Source organism: Heterocephalus glaber, unplaced genomic scaffold (assembly GCF_053883595.1).
Source record: "Heterocephalus glaber isolate CG9 unplaced genomic scaffold, H.glaber_assembly_v1.0 deba00001613, whole genome shotgun sequence".
NCBI lineage: Eukaryota > Metazoa > Chordata > Mammalia > Rodentia > Bathyergidae > Heterocephalus > Heterocephalus glaber.
The window spans coordinates 11,570,072-11,590,608 of record NW_028258384.1 but is presented as its reverse complement, the minus strand read 5'-3'; the positions used below and the strand labels follow the sequence as shown (position 1 = coordinate 11,590,608).

Here is a 20,537-nt window from a genome sequence, read left to right as displayed (position 1 = left end):
CTTGGTTCTTCTTCTTTTCCCCATTAACCTGCCCTCCCTTCAATCCTTGCACCCCTCCCTATTTACAAAGACTTTGTTTCCATTTTTTCATTTGCTCCTATTAATTCCATTCCCTTCTTTCCTTTCCCCTATCCCTCCCACTTTCCCTTTGCCCTTTTCTTACTATTTCACAGTATCTATTTGACCTTTTAGTCCTTATTTAAACTTTCAGTTTCTAACACCACAGAAACTACTCAATAATTACACGTGTGTCCTATTTATTTCGCTTAAGAGTATCGCCTCAATGTGCATTCATTTAGCTATAAATGTCTCTAGTTTCTTGTTATTTATGGCTGAATAGTACTCCATTTTATAGGAAAAAACCACATTTTCTCTATCTAGTCTCCAGTTGATGGGCATTTGGGCTGCTTCCAAGTTTTAGCTGTTACAAATTGTGCTGCTATGAACATGGGTGCACATATGTCACTGTGGTATGATTCTTTTAATTCTTTGGGGAAGCAGAGGAATAGCTGGGTCAAATGGGACTTCGAATCCTAGTTCTTTGAAGTATCTCCATACTGATTTCTACAGTGGTTGCAGTGTACACTCCCACCAGCAATGGAGCAGTGTTGCTCTTTTCCCAAGGCCCCACCAGCATTTGTTATTGGTTGATTTCATGATAGCAGCCATTCTTTCTGGAGTGAGGTGGAATCTCAGCATTGTTTTCATTTAGACCTCTTGAATGACCAGTGATGTTGAACATTTTTTCATATATTTATTTGCTATTTCTACTTCCTTGTCTGAGAAATGTCTGTTCATTTCAGATGCCCATTTTTGGATTGGGTCTTTAAATTTGGGAGGTCTTATCTTTTTAAGTTCTTTATAGATTCGAGATAGTAGACCTTTGTCTGAGGAAAAGCAGGTGAAGATTTTTTCCCAAATTGTGGTTGTCTCTTCACACTGCTTGTGGTTTCTCTTGCTGTGCAGAAGCTTTTTAAGAGATCCCACTTGTTGATTGTTTGTACTAGTTCACAGGCAACTGAAATTTTGTTCATAAAATCTTTTCTTACACGAATGTCTTCAAGAGTTCTACCTAACTTCTGTTTCAGCTGATTCAGAGTTTCTATTTTAATATTTAGATCTTTAATCCATTTCAATTTTAATTTAGTGCATGGTGAACGATATAGGGCTAGTTTTAATCTTGGACAAGTTCAAACCCAATTTTTCAAGAACTATTTATTAAAGAGGCTATGTTTCCTCCAGTGAGGGTGTTTGGCTCCTTTATCGAAGATGAGATGGCTGAGTGTGTCTGGCATTGTTTCTGCATCTTCTAATCTGTTCCACTGGTCCTCAAGTCTGTTTCTTTGCCAGTACCATGCTGTTTTTATCACAGTAGCTTTGTAGTACAGTTGCAGGTTGGGGACTGTGATACCCCCTGCCATGTCTCTGTTACCTAGAATTGCTTTTGCTATTCTGGGTCTCTTCTTGTTCCAAATGAATTTTTCGATTGTTTTCTCAAGGTCCATGAAGTATGCTGCTGGGATCTCAATTGGAATTGCATTAAATCTATATAGCAGTTTTGGAAGTATGGCCATTTTCACTATATTAATCCTTCCTACCCAGGAGCAGGGGTTGTCTTTCCATTTTCTGGTATGATCTTCAATCTTTCTTTTCAGAGTGCTATAGTTTTCAGAGAAGAGGTCTTTGATTTCTTTCGTTAGGTTGATTCCTAGGTACTTCAGTTTTTTGGATGCTATTGTGAAAGGAATTGTTTGCCCTATTTCTCTCTCAGTGAGTCTGTTGTTCGTGTAGGGGAAAGCTATTGATTTTTGTGTGTTGACCTTGTATCCAGCTACTCTGCTGAATTTGGTTATTAAGTCTAGAAGACGTTTGGTGGAGTTCTTGGTGTCTTCTATATAGAGTATCATGTCATCTGCAAATAATGATAATTTGACTTCTTCATTTCCTATCTTTATTCCTTTTATTTCTTTCTCTTGTCTAATTGCCGTGGCTAATGTTTCCAAAACTATATTGAACAGGAGTGCTGATAGTGGATATCCTTGTCTTGTTCCTGATTTTAGTGTGAAGGATTTCAGTTTTTGACCATTTAGTATGATATTGGCTGTTGGTTTTTCATAGATGGCTTTTATCAGATTGAGGCAGAGACCACCTATTCCAATTTTTTGTAGGGTTTTTATCGTGAACACATGTTTGGTTTTGTAGAACACTTTTTCTGCATCTATTGAGATGATCATATGGTTTTTGCCCTTGGCTCTATTGATATAGTGTATTACATTTATTGATTTGTGTATGTTAAACCATCCCTGAATCCCTGGGATGAATCCCACTTGGTCAGGTTATATGATCTTCTTGATGATCTTCTGCATTCTATTTGCCAGTATCTTATTGAGGATTTTTGCATTTATGTTCATTACTGAAATTGGCCTATAGTTCTCTTTTTCAGTTGGGTCTTTCTCTGCTTCGGGGATCAAGGTAATACTTGCTTCCAGGAATGAATTTGGGAGTATTGCCTCCCTTTCAATTTCATTGAAGAGTTTAAAGAGTGGCAATAGTTCCTCTCTAAATGTCTTGCAGTTCAGCAGTGAAGCCATCAGGGCCAGGGTTTTTCTTAGTTGATAAGTTTTTAATTACATTTTCAATTTCATTGATTGATATTGGGTTGTTTAGAATTTTTAGGTCTTCTTCTTTGTAATTCATATGTATCTAGGAATCTGTCCATTTCTTCTGTTTTTTCCATCTTATTGGCGTACAGGTTCTCGAAGTAGGTATTGGCGATCCTCTGGATTTCTTCTGAGTCCGTTGTAATTTCACCCTTTTTATTCCTATTTGCATAGATTTGGGTCTTTTCTTTCCTTTTTTGATAAGGTTGGCTAAGGGTTTGTCAATTTTGTTTATTCTTTCGATGAACCAACTCTTTGCTTCATTGATTTTTTTGTATTGTAGTCTTGGTCTCCATTGCATTGATTTCTGCTCTGCTCTTTATAATTTCCTCCCTTGTATGAGCTTTGGGTTTGTCCTGCTCTTCTTTTTCTAGTAGCTTGAGGTTCAGCATAAGGTTGTTTAATTGTGCTCAGTCTGTTTTCCTTTAGGGCTTGAAATATGTCTCTCCAAGCTCTTCTTACCTTGAGGGTTTGCACTGAGAAGTCTGCTGTGATTCTGTTGGGGTTTCCTTTGTATGTCATTTGTTTCTTTTCTCTAACTGCTTGTAGAATTTTGTTCTTCTGTTGGGTTTCTGGAATCTTAACTATTATATGTCTATGTGTAGATTTTTTTTTATCACAGCTAGTTGGAGTCTTGTGTGCCTCACTTCTCTGTATGTCAAATTCTTTTCCCCTATTTGGGAAGTTTTCTGCTATTACTTCTGTGAACGTTTTTTTTTTTTTTTTTTATGTCCGCTGCACTCTCTCCTGTTTCTTCATTGACTCTGATCAGTCTTATGTTTTCCTTCTTTGCATTGTCCAGCAGCTGCTGGATTGATTTCTCATGGTCCCTTACTATTTTTGAGAATTTTTTCTTTTCCCGGTCACTAATTGCAATCCTATCTTCTATATCTAAAATTCTATCTTCACACTCACTCATTCTGCTGCATAAACATCAATGGAGTTTTTAATCTCCTGGAAATCTGTTTGCATCTGTTTTGTGGATTCTATTTGTTTCCATCATGTTCCTCAGCTCCATTTTTTTAATCTATGTCAGCTCTAGATTTATTAATCATGTCTTGCACTATGGGCATAATCTCTGTTATCTTAGAAATTATTTCTGATTTCATTTTTTCCAGATCCTCTTTCATTGCCGATTCAGGGAGTACAGGTGGTAGAGTATCAGATTGTTCCACCGCATTTCCCTTTGGGGTTGCCTTGGGTGATCTGGAAATCTTGTTTTGAGACTTATTTACATGTCTTCTCATTTCAAAAGATGCAGTCTGGTGTGCTTTTTTGAGGCAACGTTTTGTTCACCCAGTGGTCTTCAATTCTCAGAAAGACCCGAGCAACCTTTTTTCTGCTGCTCACCAGTGTACCAATTCCTGGGTTCAAAAATGGTTGCCTTGGGCTGGGGATTTAGTTCAGTGGTTCCAGCGCCTGCCACACAAGTGCAAGGTCCCGAGTTCGATCCCCAGTACCAAAAAAAGAAAAAAAAATGATTGCCTTCTGGGTCCCTGAGCTGACCTGTTGTCTGGTCAAGCTTCTGGTTGGCCACTGTGCACACTAGGGATAGTACCCAGGCATGTCTCTGGCTGAGGCCTGCCCCCCTATATATTTGTTGTCTGGGAGGGCCTTTAGCTGGGAGCCATGCACCCCAGACCCAGGTGTCTGTGCAGGCTTCTGGCTAGGGTCTCCACCCACTTACTGATGATATGGGGCAGGCCTCTGGCTGATGCTTGTGCACCTGTGCAGCTCTTTTCTGGGCCAGCCTTTGGCTTGGGCTTGTGTGCCCAAGCCACGGGTGTCTGGGCAGAGCCCTGGCTGGGATCTGCCTGCAGCCTCATGGCTGTGGTCCGCACCACTGCTCGCCGGGATCTATACACACCAATGGTCTCTTCCAAATTTTTTACAGTCAGCACATATTCTTTAATAAAATGTATCAACTCTTAATTTAAAAATTGATACTTACTGATGAGTATCTCCAAAGTACTTTAAATTTTATTTCAGAAAATATCCCATTTGTCAGCTGCCCCCTTCACCCCAACTTTACCTTTCTCATCCCTTTTCCCTTCCTCCTTTCAGTTTGCATCATTACAGAGGTGAAAAAAGTACATGAATTTAAAATGGAGAGGAAAAAATAATGACTTGGAAGTTAGAGAGAATCCTATAAATTTCACCTGTGCTTGCTATAGATGAAAATTACACACATGCCTTTCTCAATTATAAATATTAATTTAGAAGAAACCAAGCTGAGGTCAGAATGTGTAATGTAGTTTATTTACTGTCCTCAGAGAAGTAGATTATATATATTCAGCAGAGTTTAAATGCAAATAATTGCCAATATTTTTAGATCTATAGTGGGTGAATTTATGTTGTATTAAGTCAAAATATTTTAGAAGAGTAAACAAATATATGCACATTTTGAACTTTTTAGAAATAGAATTTGGAAGTTCTCAGCTTACAAAATTCACTACCTGGACTAGATCTTTAATAAAATATGTCAAGATTAAAATTAGACTTTCATAAGTTTATTGATATCTGGAAGAAAACCTCAAATATCATTACTATCTATACTTTTATGAAATATAAGTGTACAATATTTATCATTTTGACTTTAAGTTCCTAAACTGTCTAACACTGCCACCTTACGGCAATGCTTAACTACTCAAGCTTTTAAAAAATATTCTGAAAACTACTTTTTCTCTGAAAGTGAATCACTAACAGTGAATTCTTTTTTTTTTTTTTTGGTACCGGGGATCGAACTTGGGACCTTGCACTTGTGAGGAAGGTGCGGTGCCACTGAGCTAAATCCCTGGCCCAACAGTGGATTTTTGAGTGGCTGATGAAAGCAGTCTCATTGTGAGTTTCCAAGATGGTACAAATTGCACTTATAAGTAATTTTAAATAAGAATATATATTTTATATGTGTTCCCTTAAATTTTGTTGAGTTGCACAATGTTTAAACCCAATATTCTTTAAGGAGAAATCTAACATCGACCAAAAAAACAACCAACTAACTGGTCTTCAACAGATGTAAAGGGTTATGAGTCAAAATGCAAAAGACATTCATTTTCCAGTTCTAGATCACTAAACTGTATTTTCTAATTTCAAAGGCATCAACTGGAAACCCAACATATGTATGTCTAATAAAGCAAAACCCAAACATCATCCATCCCCACAGTAAATTATGCAAATTGTTTGATTTTGCAAAGCAAACAACAAAATTTTATTAGTTCTTTAATAGCATTTCAAGCAAAGGGCAAAAATAACTGAGTTTTTTATTTTATATAGATTTTTAGCTGTATGTCCTATGTCAAGTTATTGAATCTCTCTGAATTTTAGGATTTTTAAAAAACATATTATTACAGATAATATTTCCCAACTGCTGGACTGTTGTGAAAATTAACTGAGTGAATACTAGTAAGATGTTCCTTAGAACTTTGGCGCGTGCACACATACACACACACACAGGACTGTGCCTGACACCACAGGAAGTATTCATTAAATTTCAGCTCTCATTTTATTACAAAAATTGTGAATCAAGATCAGCATTGTACCTATATCAAACTTGTTAGCTTTGGCAAAGTTCTGAGATGTGACACTTGATTTGCCTATCATGATAAGGACATGAGCTCTCTTTGTACTATTTATAGCTAGCATAGACCTAATGGTGACTGAGCTCTCTAGTCTTGTTTGAACTTTTCCATTCATTGAATGGGTCTTGGATGCAATCCCCGTTTTTGTATTTACTAGATTTGGGGAAATAAATTAATATATCTAAGTTTCAGTTTATTCATTAAAAAAAGGGAACCATGGTAGATATATCAGAACTTTACTTTGATGATTAAGTAAAATAACTTACATGTAAAACCCTTAGCAAAGTGTGAGACAGCAGCCTCAACTAAGGCTCTCTGGTATATCTGTCAAATTATAAAACACATCATTTTAAACAGTATCAATGCCAATTATATAATACACATTTTGGACAAAGTAAGCTAGGAGTCAAACTGAACTATGCTTCCTTTACCCTCTTTCATCTCTCCTCTAATGCCAAGGAACTCCACGGAATAAGGAGAGACAGGCACATGAGTTCTGGGCAGTTTTGAGCCTCTTCAGGTCTTAATGCTGATGAGTAAAAGGATGAGACTGACCTCACAGGTATGGGGTAAAGAATGAGGAGAATATGAGGCCGAACCATGAGATGGTAAAAATCTTGGAAAGGGGGTCAGACAGATCTGGGTCTGAATTTTGCCTCTCTGCCAAGTGTCATAAGTCCTTGAGCAGGTTACCAAATCTCTTGAGTCAGGGTCCTTAGAATTGAAGATAACAGGATTGCTATAGGATTGAGAGAGAAAATGTAAAGTGTTTCCCACTGACTCTAGGTCATAAAAAAGAACCCAATAAATGGTAGCTGTTGCTATTATTAAAGAAACATTTTCTACATTCGAGATTTGAACATCTCATTGGGACTATCCTTATAAGTGTTGTAATTTTTACTGTAAGTGAAAAGCAGGATGGAGTTGGGAAGTGAATTATTTGAGTACTGGGGCATGGCGAAATGGTGGTGGGTTGGGGCAAGTGTCTGAATTGGTTGGTTAAAATATCAGGAATTCTTAGGGGGACTGCCAAGGATAAACTCTAGGATTCCTTCCAGCCTCTTGCTTCAGCCTCCTAAGTTGTTAGGACACAATAAAGTGGAAGTCAAGTGGGATATGACCCACCCATTTGTCACCATGTAGGGAGAATACAGGTATGTACATACATGCATTGTGGCTTCAGGATTATGATGTCATTATGATGCAGTGCCAGTGCCTGGCAGGTAAGATAACAGTTCTCCATGTTAATTTTCTTCTTCCCCTTCTGGTCTGTTGGCAGGGAAAGGCTAACTGACAAGCTGAAACAGCCAAGCTTGTAGCTGTGATTGCTGATGGAGTCAAACCCAAATTAGAGACATTAATAGCCTCCCTTAGGTAGCCCTCTCTTTTTCCAATTTCTACCTTTGCTTATGCTATCTCTGTTTAGCTGAATGTGGAGGAAAGAATAGATGACTTTTTTGTTGGGGAATTTCCCCAACAGTAACCTTTTGTGAAAGACGTTAGATCCAGAGCCTAGGCTAGGTTGGGCAGCTGAAAATGAAATTAGTTTGCATATAGAAAGATTTTATTTTTCAGAAAGCAGTCTAGAGAGAGGCTGAGGATCTCAAGAACTGAGAAAAAAGGGGTTATATAGGAAGGAAGTGTTCTTTCCTGTTATGACTCATGTACATAACCTTCTAGAAGTCACTAAACCTCTCTAATATTCATTTTTTCCACATTTAAGATCAAGATTATAATACATATGTCAAAAGATTTTTGTAATTGTTCAATGTCAATATAATTACAAGTAAAAGTAAAATGCTCAGAGTCAGGGGAGAAACACCTCATGAAAATTTTAGAGACCAAATATGTTGTCTCTCCTGGAGAAATATTAACACTCTGTCTCTGTCTCTCTATGTGTCTCTGACTCTCTCTCTCTCTCTCTCTCTCTCTCTCTCTCTCTCTCTCTCTCTCTCTCAGTACTGAGCATTGAACCCAGGGCCTTCATGTTAACATACATCCTTAGGCTTTTGAAAAACACATATTTTTGTTTTTTCAGTCAGAGTCTCGCTAAGTGGCTAAATTACCCAGGCTGGGCTTGAAATTGTGATCCTCCAACCTCAGCCTCCCACATTATCACAATTGTAGTTATATACCACCATGCTTGGCTGGATTTAACTTTAAAAGAGGATCTTAAGGAAAAGGAATGATTAATCAAGTAAACTAACAAAATTTTGGGTATTAGTGTTTAAGATTTTGTAGTAGGGAGGCTAGTTGCTTCTAAGACAACACCTATTTGTAGAATCTTATAACCGATTTCCTACAAAAGAATATTCAGGCCACAAAATTTTCTGTATAATTTGAGACAGTTCTTGGGTCCCAGAAATCTATCGAAAGACTGCTGCCAGGAGACAAAGAGCTAAGTTAAAATCTTATGCAAATATTTACCTTAATGGGACTTTTAAAAACCATTCCTGTGTAGTAAAGGGGGAAATCTACTAGCCATCATTATTCTGCTGAAATCCAGTGGATCTGAAGGCAATTATTTGTGTGATGAACAACCTAAATAATTCCATACAAAGAGTATTATAAAAGTAACAGCCCATATTCCTTATGGAGTAAATATGTGGCTGAAGCAAGACACAGTTATACGTATTAAAACATTATGAAAGCTTTGTAATGAAAATGTGCTATGGATCAAACCCAAGCCCTTGTGCATGTTAGGTAAGTGCTTACCATTGAGCTACATTCTCAGCATCTGTCTTTCTATCTATCTTCTTTTGCTGCATTGCTGTTTTTGAATTTAAGCTTCTAGATAACTAGAAATAAATCTGACTCATTTTAACACTTCTAAGAAATCATATGCCCATTACAAAACTTTGTAATGATTATTAAAATTCATTAAATCATAAATTAAAAATTTTCTGTACACTGACAGGAATTAGCAGCCTATGAAGATAAGCTAGATGCAGTGACATCAACAGTAATAGGTAAAATATTTTTGTGGCATTATTAGAGCAAGAAAATAACATGACTATGCACACAGGACTAGTGCTTAGGATATGTGGAAGCTGCTGTCATTAGTATGTAAAAATGATGCCATTAATACTATCTACATGTATGGGACATAAATTTGACAGCTATTTCAGTGTTCCACCATTGTACATTTCTCCCATTTTTATCATGAAATTAATATTTAGCAGCATTTACACCTTTACAGATGCAATAGACTTCAATTGATTTTCAAAACTGAAGTATTATTGTTCTAAAAAGAATAATTTAATACCCAGTAGTTTGGTAGAAGTTTGGCAGAATGAAGTGGACAAAGAAAAGTAATTTAAAATATTTTCAAAGTATTTATTACATTTGATAGCTAACAATATCAATGTGGTGTGGGTTAGAAATTTTTTTAGTCAGTAAATAGAATGGTTATGAGAAAAGATGACTGAAGCGCATAAAATTACAAATGGCAAAGATGAAGAGACTTCTTTACTCAACCACAGAGTAGGATAAAGAATAAATCCTTGAAGCTGAATACTGCAAAATGCTTGTAGTAATCAGAGAACATTCTACCAAGGAGAAAAATGGTTTCACTGTGATATTGGGTGACAGATTCAGAATGAGGTTAGGATGACTTGTGGCTTTTTTGTGCAATGACCAAACTAACCAGCCTTACTGTCCTAGTCACAAATAGAACCCTGGACTGCACATGGATCCATCATCTCATGTGACGAGTCTTATGTTCTTATACTTGATAATGAACATCACATAATTTCAACTAAATAGTAATTTTGTTGGTGTATTAGTAACTTTTTCATCCCTGAGACAGAATACCTGATACCTATAATTAAAGGAGATGTTTGTTTGGCTCACAGTTTCAAAGGTACCATCATTGTAGAAGGGCTTTTCTCATCAAAGCTACTTTTGCCATGTGGCTGGGAAGCAGAACAGAGGAACAGAACCAGAGAGGAAGGGGTCAGGGACTATATATAGCACCCAAGGCCACACTTCCATGACCCTCCCATACACACCCAGAAGTGTGCTCTCATAATTCCCTAAGGAGCTCCTAAGTCAATCAAGGTAACAATTAAGCTTAACTATCACAGTTGCTTTAAAGTAAATACTAAGATACACACAATTGAAAGTAATGGACACGCAAAAAAGTGGTAAAAAATTAAATACTATTATCGTCTTGAGATAATACTTATTTTGCTGTGGTTAGAAAAATAGTTCATAAACAACAACAAAACAGTAACAAGATCCAGGCTTAGGATTTCAGTGTATCTTTGATTTGTGGTAACTTCATAATATCCTCAGTCCTGTCTTCATTTTAAAATCCCTTGTGTACTTGTATAGAAGCAGGTGCAATATTTGATTTTATTTTTTACTTTTGCCTATTAGTGCAGACTTTGAAAAATTATGGGAAAATATACCTAGCATATATAATTTTAACTATTAGTAAGTCTACAATTTGGTGGTCATAAATATATTCAGTTGTATTATCATTACTCATCTCCAGAACTTTGTCATTATTCTAAACTGAAACTCTGCAACTATTAAACTATAACTTCTAATTGCTGTCCTCTCCTCAGATCTTGGTAACCATTATTTTACTTCCTGGCTCTATTAATATGCCTCTTCTAGATACCTCATATGACTGGAAACACATAATATTTGACTTAGTATGCCTGGCTTATTTCACTTATAATGCTTTAAACATTCATCCAAGTTGCAGCCTGTATCATAATTTCATTGTTTTGAAAGGCTGAATAACATTCATATATATATATATATATATATATATGTATGTACACATATGTATATATGACACACACACACACACACACACACACACACACACACACACATATATATATATATATATATATGACTTTGTTTATCCACTCACCCATGAATGGGTGTTTGGATTTCCACCTTTGGACTTCTAACAACATTGCTATGAAACACTGGTGTACAAGTTATCCGTCCGACTTCTTGTTTTGAATTATTTTGGACACATAGAAATGGAATTGCAAAACTATACAGCAATTCTATGCTTTTTTTTTAGAAACCACCTTAATGTTTTCCACAGCAATTGCACCATTTTATATTCTCATCAGCAATGCAATGCACAAGAGTTCCAATTGATCTACATACTCACCTATATTTATTTCTGGTTTGGGTTTTTTTTTATTATTTTGTTTTTGGATAATGTTAATAGGTGTGTGAACTGTGTGATTTTGATTTGCATTGCCCTAATTATTAGTGATGCTGAGCATCTTTTCATGCATTTATGGGCCTTTTGTATATCTACTTTGAGAAATGTCTATGTCTTTTGCTCATATTTGAGTTGTTTTTATTGTTGAGTTGTAGAAGTTCTTAATATGCTCTGTATATTAATCCCTTATATGATTTAAAATATTTTTTCCATGTAGGGTCTTTTACTCCTTTGATAGCATATTACATATAAAAGGCTTTAACTTGATAAAGTCCAATTTGTCTTTTTTTTTCTTTATTGTCTATGTTTGGTGTCATATTTAAGAAATTATTGTCACAACCAATGTTCTGAAGATGATTTTCTAGGCTCTTTTAAGAAGAGTTTTAAGTTTTAGCACTGTGTTGGTCTTTGATCCATTCCAAAGTTAAATTTTGTATTTGATGTCAAGTAGGGTTCCAAATTTGTTATTTTGCATGTGGATATACAGTTTTCCCAGCACTATTTGTTAAAAAGGCAGTCTTTTCCTCAATGAATTGCATTGTTATCCTTGACAAAATCAATTGACCAGATACATGATTATTTGGCGGCTCTGTATTCTGTTCTGTTGGTCTAGATATCTGTTCTTTTGCCATTATCATGGTGTTTTTTAATTATTGTAAATTTGCAATTAGTTTCAAAGTAAGGATGTATAAATTCTTCAACTTTTTCTATTTTTAAGGTTATTTAGGCTATTTGGTGCCCATTTGAATTCCACATAATTTGAGGATCAGTTTTTCAGTTTCTATTAAAAAAATCACATTGGAATTTTAATAGATGACATTGAATATACAAATCACTTTGGGCAGTATTGACATCCTAACAATGTTAAGAATTTATATCCATGTATATGGGCTGTCAATGTATTTAGGTATTAATTTATCTCAGCACTACATTGTAGTTTTCAGTATACAGTAGTCTATGCCTTATCTGCAGTGGATATGTTCCAAAACCCTCAGTAGTTTCCTAAAACTATGGACAGTACCAAAGCATTAGATATAATGCTTTTTCCTATACATAATTATGACAAAGTTTAATTTATAAATTAGGCATGGTAAAAGATTAACAATAATAATAAGAATAATCATAACAATGTACTGAAATAAAACTTTCAGCATCACTACTCTTGTATTTTTGGAATCTTTGTTAAGTAAAATAAGGATTCTCTGAACATAAGTACTGTAATACCATAAAAGTTGATTTGATAGCCAAGATGTTTACCAAATGACTAATGGATAGATACCATATGTTGCATGACTATGTCCGCATTTAATGTAGTTATGCCACAATTTCATTTCTGACTTTAGTATTGGCAACCTCTTTTTCTTTCTTGTTCAATCTAGCTATCAATTTCTTTTTTTTGGTACTGGGGATCGAACTCAGGACCTTGCACTTGTGAGGCAGGCAGCAGAACCACTAAGCTAAAATCCTGGCCGCTAGCTATTAATTTTGTTGAGCTTTTCAAATAACCAACTTATAGTTTCATCAATTTTATCCACTTTATTTATTTCTGATAATTTTTTGAAAGAATACCAGTTTCACTTTATTAGTCTAATTTAGAAATATGATGAGGAGAATTAGGTTGAGGTCAGGTATGAAGGAAGAGGGTTAAAGCTTGTGATGGTAAAGATCCCTTCAATACTCTGGTGCAGTCCTCAATCACTGAAGCTTCACTTTGGTCAACAGAGCTGTGATCCAAACACTAACACTAACTCCTATTCTCCACTTGTGTGCCCAGTGACTCTTCAGTTACAGTGTAATGAGGTCTACCAGATTGCCTTTAGGAGGAGTCATGCTGTCAGGAAAGAAATTTACTAAGGTGTCAAAGAGCTGAGTTCTTTGAGCATACGTGTGCTCCACATCTGAAAAGCTAAAGCTGTGAAATCTGAACCAGATTTGAATAGAGCAGAAACTAGGAGCTGGAACTCTTGTGTCTCTTCTGGGTCTGAATAATCCTTCTATATAAAGATCATTTTGCAAATATTTTAGAAAACTAGGAGGATCAGTTTGGGCCTTTTCTTCAGACCTGTGTTTTCTTATGAGGTACTTGCAGTGCCTCAGTAAGTAATCTTTTGAAGGTCGACAGCTTCAGTGACCAGAAGTCATCAAGTCTCATCTTTGAAGAACAAGATTTTCCTGGATGCTCACCAAATAAGTAATGAAATAAAGAAGCAGACAGGCAAATTTTGGACATGGATCTTCCTCCTGTAGACTTTTACTTGGATTATACTTTGCAGCTTGATCAAGATGCAAGACCAACTTCTTCACAATGTCATAAATCCAGAATGAATCTCTGACATTCTCTCCTCTCTTTTCCTTGTCTTTGCTGAGTCCACATAAGATATGTATTTTATTCAGTTCTGGATTGATAGTCACTCTCTGTTTGAATCCTATCATTGGAACCATCCCAGAGTCTTTCTTGGTGCCATCTGATATTATGTCTATATAATCAGAGTCCATATCATAACTAAAAAAATTACTCAAATAGGTTTTTGATCTCTGGCCAGCAAATACATATAAGCAATGATTTTTGAGTGGAATATCATGCAGTGTCTTATCTGAGATTGTATGTCCTCAGGCCCAGCATTACAGGAGTCCTCTCGAAGAAATTTCCAGGTTTGACATTGACAGTTGAAAGCAAACAACACACTGAATTGCATTACACTGGTTCTGCTGTCATCTACGCTGCCATTACATGTCAAAATTCTACCACCAAAGGTGTAGATCATGTTTTTCTGAATCCATACATCTGATGATCCAACACCAATTTGAGTCCTCTGTCAGCAGCAGTATCTTCACTTAGTAACATCCATGTGTTTGTGTCAATGTCCTAAGGTAGAAATCACTTTTTAGAGATTTGCTGTTCCTCACAGAGGAGTCCTAATAACATCTTAAAGTTTGCCTCCATTGAACATCAATGCACATTTTTATGACATGATCTGGCACTTGGGCCATTCTTTTTCAGCTCTAGAGATATATATCCACTGATTCTCCTTCACACTATATGCCCAGAAGTCAGCACAACCTTGTGTTCCATTAAAACCACCAAACAAATAAACATGGTCTGACTCCATCGTGGCTTATATTCCTATTTCTGCTAATTTTGATTAGCTAGCTCCCTTCTGCAAGCTTTAGACCTAGTTTGCACTTCCTTTTCTACTTTCTTAAGGACTGAGTTTATCATTTGAGATCTTTCTTTTCAAAATGTAGACTAGTATAGCCGTATACAATGTAAGCACTGTTTTCCTTGGACCTCATAGGGTTTTGTGTGCTGTGCTTTCAATTTCATTAATCTCTCAGTATCTTCTAATTTCCCTTGTAATTTCTTCGGTTAATTATTTACAAGTGTGTTAATTTTCATGCATTTGTGAATTTCAGTTTTTTCTGGTACTGATTTCATCCCATTGTAATTAGAAAAAATATTGTGCATGAGCTCAGTCTTTTAAAATTTATCAAACCTTGTTTTGTGGCTAATATATGTTCTATCTTGGAGAACATTCCATGTACACTTAAGAAAAATGTGTATTCTGGTTTTTTTCGGGGTGTTTTGTATATGTCTGTTAAGTCCAATTTGTCTATAGCATTACCCAAGCCTTATTTATCTTCTATCTACTGGTATACATTATTGAAAATGGGATATTGAAATCTATTATTACGGTATTGTTGTGTATTTCTCCCTTCAGTTGTATCAATGCTTGTTTCATATTTTGGAGCTGTGATATTTGTTGCATGTTCATACATACTATTATCTGCTTGGTGAATTGACCCTTTTATTATTACATGATGTCTGTGTGTTTTACAATAGTTTTAAAATCTTTTTTTCCAAATATTGATTAGTATAGCAACTTCAGCTATTTTAGATGAAATTTTTTTTACTATTCCATTTTTTTGTTTTTCATTCTTTTTTCTTTTAATTAATTTTATTGGTGCATTTTAGGTATACAATATAATGACATTCATCATTGGAAATTTGCACCTTTACATAATCTCTCTTGGTTCTTACTTTTTCCCCATTCCTCTGCCCTCCCTTAATCCCCTCCATCCCTTTAAAAGACTTTATTTCCATTTTTTTCTCATATTAATTTCATTTTGTAATTTCCTTTCCACTACCCCTCCCACTTCCTCTTCCCCTTTGCCCCTTTTCTTCCTGTTTCACATGATCTATTATACCTTTTAATCCTTATTTACACTTTCAGTTACCAGTTGATGGGCAATTGGGCTGCTTCCAAGTTTTAGCTATCACAAATTGTGATACTATGAACATGGGTGTACATATATCACTGTGGTATGATTCTTTTAAGTCTTTGGGGAAGACACCCAGCAGGGGAATAGCTGGGTCAGATGGGACTACCAGTCCTAGTTCTTTGAGGTATCTCCATACTGATTTCCACAGTGGTTGCACCAGTCTACATTCTCACCAGCAGTGGAGCAGGGTTCTTCTTTCCCCACAGCCCACCATTTGTTATTGGTTGATTTCATGATAGCAGCCATTCTTTCTGGAGTGAGGTGGAATCTCAGCATTGTTTTCATTTGCATCTCTCGAATGACCAGTGATGTTGAACATTTTTTCATGTATTTATTTGTTATTTCTACTTCTTTGTCTGAGAAATGTCTGGTCATTCCAGATTCCCATTTTTTGGATTGGGTCTTTAAATTTGGGGGGTCGATATTTTTAAGTTCTTCATAGATTGTAGATAGTAGACCTTTACCTGAGGAACAGCAGGTGAAACTTTTTTCCCACATTGTGGGTTGTCTTTTCACACTGTTGGTGTTTTCTCTTGCTGTGCAGCTTTTTAATAAGAAGAGATCCCACTTGTTGATTGTTTGTGCTAGTTCACAGGCAATTGAGGTTTTGTTCATAAATCTTTTCCTACACCAATGTCTTCAAGAGTTCTATCTGACCTCTGTTCCAGCCGGTTCAGTGTTTGTTTTAATATTTAGATCTTTAATCCATTTTGATTTTAGTTTAGTGCATGGTGAGAGATACAGGTCTAGTTGTAATCTTTGGCAAGTTGAAACCCAGTTTTTCCAGCACCATTTATTAAAGAGGCTATCTTCCCTGCAGTGAGGGTATTTAGCTCCTTTGTCAAAGATGAGGTGGCTGAGTGTGTCTGGAGTTGTTGCTACATCTTCTAATTTGTTTCACTGGTCCTCACGTCTATTTCTTTGCCAGTACCAAGCTGTTTTTATCACAGTAGCTTTATAGTATAGTTTCAGGTTGGGGGTTGTGATACCCCCTGCCATGTCTCTGTTGCCTACAATTGCTTTTGCTATTCTAGGTCTCTTCTTGTTCCAAATGATTCTATGGATTGTTTTCTCAAGGTCCATGAAGTATGCTGCTGGGATTTCAATTGGGATTGCATTGAATCTATATAGCAATTTTGGAAGTATGGCCATTTTCACTATGTTGATTCTTCCTACCCAGGATCAAGGGATGTCTTCCATTTTCTGATGTCATCTTCAATCTCTCTTTTAGAGTGCTAGTTTTCACAGAAGAGGTCTTTGATTTCTTTTGTTAGGTTGATTCCTAGGAATTTCAGTTTCTTGGAGGCCATTGTGAAAGGAATTGTTTGCCCTATTTCTCAGTGAGTCTGTGGTTCATGTAAAGGAAAGCTATTGATTTTTGTGTGTTGACCTTGTAACCAGCTACTTGACTGAATTTTGTTACTAAGTGTAGAAGACTTTTGGTGGAGATCTTGGGGTCTTCTATATAGAGTGTCATGTCATCTGCAAATAATGACAATTTGACTTCATTTCCTATCTTTATTCCTTTTCTTTCTCTTGTCTAATTGCTATGGTTGTTTCCAAGACTGTATTTTGAACAAGAGTGGTGATAGTGTACATCCTTGTCTTGTTCCTGATTTTAGTGTGAAGGATTTCAGTTTTTGACCATTTAGTATATCATGTGCTCACCTCCTCAGTGCTGGGGGGGGTGTGGTACAGCGGGCTGGAAGGTCTACCTCCTCTGCGCTGGGGGCAGCTCTGCTCTTTGGCACTGGGGCTTTTTTTTGTTTTGAGACACGGTCTCACTGTGTAGTTCAAGCTGGCCATGAACATTATTGGATATTTAATCTATTTGTTTCTTTAGATCTGGAGGGGTTTTTTTTTGTGTATACTGGCAATCGAACTCGGGACCTTGTGCTTTTGAGACAGGCAGCAGAACCACTGAGCTAAATCCTGGGATAACCATGATGTCAATGTAACTGCATGTACTCCCTTGTCATCAATTGGAACCAGACTTCTATTTAATAATATATTTGTTGAGGGTCTTTATACATTTCCTCCAAAGAGGGCTGGCATCTGTTCAGGTTAAACAGAGGAGAACTCATGGACATGGCAGGGGAAGAATGAAAAAGGCCTTGTAAGAACTCATCCCCACATATGCTTTAACATTTGAATGTCACCTGAGTGTAATAGCAGTTTGACTGAATATTGTATAATATAGCAAGGGATCATAATACTCTGCTTTGAGCAGATCTGTATATCTTTTACTTTGAGACAGAATTTGAAGATTCAATCAACTCTCCATTATCCAAACTAATATACTAATGGCTAGTAGCAGTGCTGATAATCTGAAAGAGTAAATTAATTACAAAATCACTCATACTTGGCTTTGGGCTATTAATTTTTTTTACCTACCACATTTCCTCAAATTTAGAATGCTGATTTTTTCATATTTTAGTGTACCTAAAAATAAGATAAGTGTAATGATCAACTGGCAACATTTTAAAAAGTTTATGATGTTTTATATTTGATAAAATATGCATATGTCCACATAGAAACAGCTGAGGTTTAAAAAAATTCTTTTGACATACTGGGGTTAAATTCTAAAAAGCTTACTTGTGAAAAACTAGCAAGTGAACTGATTCCTCATCGTGAGAAGCTCACATATTCTTCCTTAATGATATCTCAGAACTACATTCCATCTCTGAACATCTATACCTCTTTGTTATATTATTCTTAGGGCAGATACCACATTCAATACTATTATTTGTATATATGTCTCTTTTCAGGTAGATAAGTCCTTCATAGAATTTTAATTATTTTTGTTCCTATAACCAGCAGCAACTACCATGGCAGAACATATGAGTTCTTGCTATAGAGCAGGTATTTCATAGGCACAAGAGAATAATTCAGTCATACCCCCAAAAAAACTTGTGAGAAAAATACATAATAATATATAATAAATTGTGTGGCCCTCATATCTATAAATACCACATTCAAGGGAATGTGGAGGAGAGAACACAGACATTCTATCTTGGAAAATTGACAAAGGTGATAATGGAATTGGATCCGAAGGATAGATAGGAAGTTAGAATGTGGAGTGAGACTCGAGAATATTTTAACAGCAAACATTAACACAGGCAGAGAACAAGAGACATAAAGAGTAAAGTATATTCATTAAGCAAGAGGCATGTCATAAATATAACAAATTGGAAGCAGGGTGGTAGGGAGAAAGAAGGAAGATGAGAATGAGCTTGGATCACATATAAAGGCCCTTACATGTCATTCTAAGGAGTTTTTATTGTATTCTATAGGCAATAATGAGCTACCGAAGCTTTCAAAGACTACTATACATAACCGTTTCCAGGAATATATCTAATACCAACTCTCCTAGCCCATGTGTCAATGTATTTTAGCTCAAACTCAAAATCCATTCCTAACCTCTTACCCATTGCCTTTAAAATGCAGGATGAAACAATTTCCCTATATTTCTTGAACTAATCATGTGGCTATATAAAGTTCTGGTTTAGATATACACAGAATTCTTCTGCGGAGGTTCTAAGAAAACATTTCATTTTTAATTAAAAGGAACCAGAAGCATCTTTTCCACATTTTGGCCTGCCTCTTCCTACTGTGAATGTGTGTGGGTTCCCCAGAGGTAAAATAGTCATCCTGTGAAATGAAGTGACAAACAACCATGCTATCAAGATCAGAAAGTGAAAAAGTCTAGTTCCTTGATGGCATTAATGATTTATTGTAGCAATCCCATACTGCCTAATATCCATGCTTTAGATATTTAAGCTATTGTTAACTGGTTTTTTGCAAACAGAACACATTATGGAGAGAGAAAAATTGAGATCAGCCAGAAAACTATTGAGATAACCCAAGTGATTATACAATCTTGACAATAAATGATGACAGAATTGGATGAGGTAGAATACATTTGAGAAATAAAAAGTATGGAGAAAGAACTAGACACAATTTAGTTTTAGGCATACTGACATTGAGATATCGATAAGGTGTTAGGTGGGTAAAACTAATAAATAATTAGAGAAATAAGTCTGCAGCACTAGAGAAATAAAGAGGCTGGAAATATGAATAATGACATATGGTGGCTGAAGCCAGTGAAGTTAGTTGAATGAAAATGAGACAGTATATAGAATGAAAAGCAGATCATAAGTGATGCAAGCTGAAAAGGCTCACCATTTAAGGGATTCAGAGCAAGAGAAAACAAACAAACAAGAAAAGCAGAAATAACAGAAAGCAAGGGGAGGAGTGGTAGCTAGTCAATAGTTACATAAAGATTCAAGTAGATATAGATGCCAGGATGTTGGAAAGTAGACAAAACTGAAAGACAGGGACATTACTTTTTAAAGAAACATTGAAATCACAGGAGGAAATTACAGAGAAAAGATACATTGAGGGAAGAGGTAAAGTTAAGGAAATGTTCTGTCTTTTATTATTATTGCTTTTGTATAGAGAAGAGCTCAATCTTTTTAGAGGTTGAGGAAACAAGTGAAAAGAGGAGGATGAGATTAAACATGATGAAAGATGGCTCTAAAAAAGATGGGAAGGAAGGTGATGAGGAAAATAAATGGAAGCATTAACCTTAGGAAAGGAGGATGCATGGCTGAAAAGAGCTAAGGCAAAAGGCAAATGGCAAGTAATTGCAAATGGCCATGTCTAGTAATTTTACTTGATAAAATAGGAAGCAGTGCCAACTTTGACAGGTGTTTGAGGCTTGAGAAGAATAAATGGTTTGTAATACATCTCCTGGGGGACAGAATAGTAAGCCACCAAGGAACCAATAGACTAGCATTAGTGGTCTATGACACATACTGT

At 36.0% G+C, this 20,537-nt stretch overlaps 1 pseudogene; it reads right to left on the bottom strand.

Moving 5' to 3' along the window:
• Positions 1–11,073: 11,073 nt before the first annotated feature.
• Positions 11,074–20,501, bottom strand: LOC147822483 (muskelin pseudogene; annotated as a pseudogene).
• Between the last annotated feature and the right edge of the window lie 36 nt (positions 20,502–20,537).